Genomic DNA, 2,497 nt, shown 5'->3' with positions numbered 1-2,497 from the left:
GCAGGGTTTCTGCTGAAAGATCAGCTGTTAACCTTATGGGGATTCCCTTGTTCAATGGGTCATATTTCTAATAAAACTCATAGAAAAAATATTTCCCTAATAAAGGATGAATACTTCTCACCTATTGAATAAGTACTTTGTAGAGAATTATTGTATAGAAATGCAGAAATAAGTTACTTCATTTAAATAACATGTGGTAACCCACTTCCCCATCTATGCTTTTTTTAATGCTTATATAACTTAATTCACAGGATAGTTTAAAGTATTAAATACCACTTAGCCTGGCAAACATCAAGTGCTCTGTAAATCAGATTGTAAACTGGAAGTAACTGAATGGATGTGGTACACAGAATACTACCACCCAAAGATGTTCATGTCCTAATCCTGGGAACCTGTGAATATGCAATCTTACATGGTAAAAGGGATTTGCAGATGTGATTAAGGTTAAGAATTTGAGATGGGAACATCATCCTGGATTATCTGTGTTGGCCCAACCTAATAACATGAGTCCTTAATCTGAAGACCCTTTCCCACCTAGGATCAGAGAGATATGTTATTATAGAAAGACGGGTCAGAGACATGTGACTTTACTGGATTTGAAGATGGCAGAGGGGGCCACAAGCTAAGAATTATTCTTCATGACCCGTTTGGTCACCCTAAAGTATCGTTTGGACTGGAAGGAAATAATACTTTAATTCTGATCTTCATTTACTGGTATAAAGAGGTAATAATTTGGCTCTCTTGCATTTTCCAAAAACTTCCAATTTTTTTAAGTGTCTTTAGGAATTTATGGTATTAAACATATTTTACGTATTTAATTTCATTGAAGATATGAATCTTTTCAAAATTTCTAACTATTTCTGCAATTGGCCATTGTGAACCCCTTCAGTTTGGCTCCTTAATTTTTGTCAATAAATCCAATAGTGTTTCATAGCTTTCCTGCTTTCTGATATGGCCATATGTCCTAGATTTATCTTGACTATTCCCTGCTGTATACCTGGAATCAGCCATTCCTCCAAACAGATATGGTATTTTTTTAGTAGTAAATACTCTGGTGTTGTATGGGGGCTTCCCTGGTGGCGCAGTGGTTGAGAATCTGCCTGCTAATGCAGGGGACACGGGTTTGAGCCCTGGTCTGGGAGGATCCTGCATGCTGCGGAGCAACTGGGCCCGTGGGCTGCAACTGCTGAGCCTGCACGTCTGGAGCCTGTGCTCCGCAGCAAGAGGCCGCGATGGTGAGAGGCCCGCGCACCGCGATGAAGAGTGGCCCCCGCTTGCTGCAACTGGAGAAAGCCCTCACAGAAACGAAGACCCAACACAGCCAAAAAAAAAAAAAAAAAAAAAAGCACTAGGCTTCTACTTTCTTAAAAATAAAAAAATACTCTGGTGCTGTATCTAAAAGGACACTGACATACAGAAGGTCATCTAGGTTTTCTCCTATGTCATGTACTAGGAGTTTCATAGTTTTATGTTTTACATAGGTCTATAATCCATTTTGAGTTAATTTTGTGAAAAGTATAAGGCATGTGTCTAGACTCACTTTTTTGGCATGTGGATTTGAAGTTGTTCCAGCACCATTTGCTAAAAGATCTTTGATCCACTGTATTGACTTTGCTCCTATGTCAAAGATCAGTTGACTATATTAATGTCGGTCTATTTCTGGGCTCTCTACTCTGTTCCATTGAGCAATTTATCTATTATTTCTCTAATACCACACTGTCTTGATTGCTGTAGCTTTACAGTAAGCCTTGTAGTTGTGTAGTGTCAGTCCTCTGACTTTGTTCTTCCTCCTTCAATATTGAGTTGTCTATTCTGGATTTTTTGCCTTTCTGTATATATTTTAGAGTAAGATTGTTGATATCCACAAAATAACTCACTGAAACTTTTACTGGAACTGCACTGAATGTAAATATCAAATTGCAAAGAACTGACATCTTGACAACATTGAGTCTTCCTATCTGTAAACATGGATTTATTTACTTGTTCTTTGATATCAGAATTTTGTATTTTCCTCATATAGATCTTGTACATATGTTTTTTAAGTTTTCCTCAGTTTATTTTTAAATTTTTTTAGGCCACACCCTACAGCATGTGGGATCTTAGTTCCCTGACCAGGGATTGAACCCGTGCCCCCCGCATTTGGAGTGCAGAGTCTTAACCACTGGACCACCAGGGAAGTCCCATACATGTTTTTTTTAAATTTATACCAAAATGTATTTCATTTTGAAGGTACCAACTTAAATGGTAATTTATTTTTAATTTCAAAGTCAACTTGTCAATTGCTGGTATATAGGAAAGCAAATTACTTTTGTATATTAACCTTGTATCCTGCAGCCTTGCAATTATCACTTATTAGTTCCAGGAGGTTTTTTTGTTGAGTCTTTCGGTTTTTCTATGTAGATAATCATGTAACCTGTGAACAATTTTGTTTCTTCCATTCTGATCTGTGTACCTTTTACTTCCTTCTTGTCTTACTGCATTACCTAAGACTTAGAGT

General features: G+C 37.3%; 1 non-coding gene across 1 annotated transcript; it reads right to left on the bottom strand.

Annotated features, from left to right (window-relative positions):
• Nucleotides 1-2,103: 2,103 nt before the first annotated feature.
• Nucleotides 2,104-2,176, bottom strand: TRNAW-CCA (transfer RNA tryptophan (anticodon CCA)). The gene has a single exon. It is a non-coding gene; the product is annotated as a tRNA-Trp (tRNA).
• Between the last annotated feature and the right edge of the window lie 321 nt (nucleotides 2,177-2,497).

This window comes from Balaenoptera acutorostrata, chromosome X (assembly GCF_949987535.1).
Source record: "Balaenoptera acutorostrata chromosome X, mBalAcu1.1, whole genome shotgun sequence".
Classification (NCBI taxonomy): domain Eukaryota; kingdom Metazoa; phylum Chordata; class Mammalia; order Artiodactyla; family Balaenopteridae; genus Balaenoptera; species Balaenoptera acutorostrata.
The sequence above is the reverse complement of the archived record's forward strand: the minus strand, read 5'-3'. Positions and strand labels throughout refer to the sequence as shown.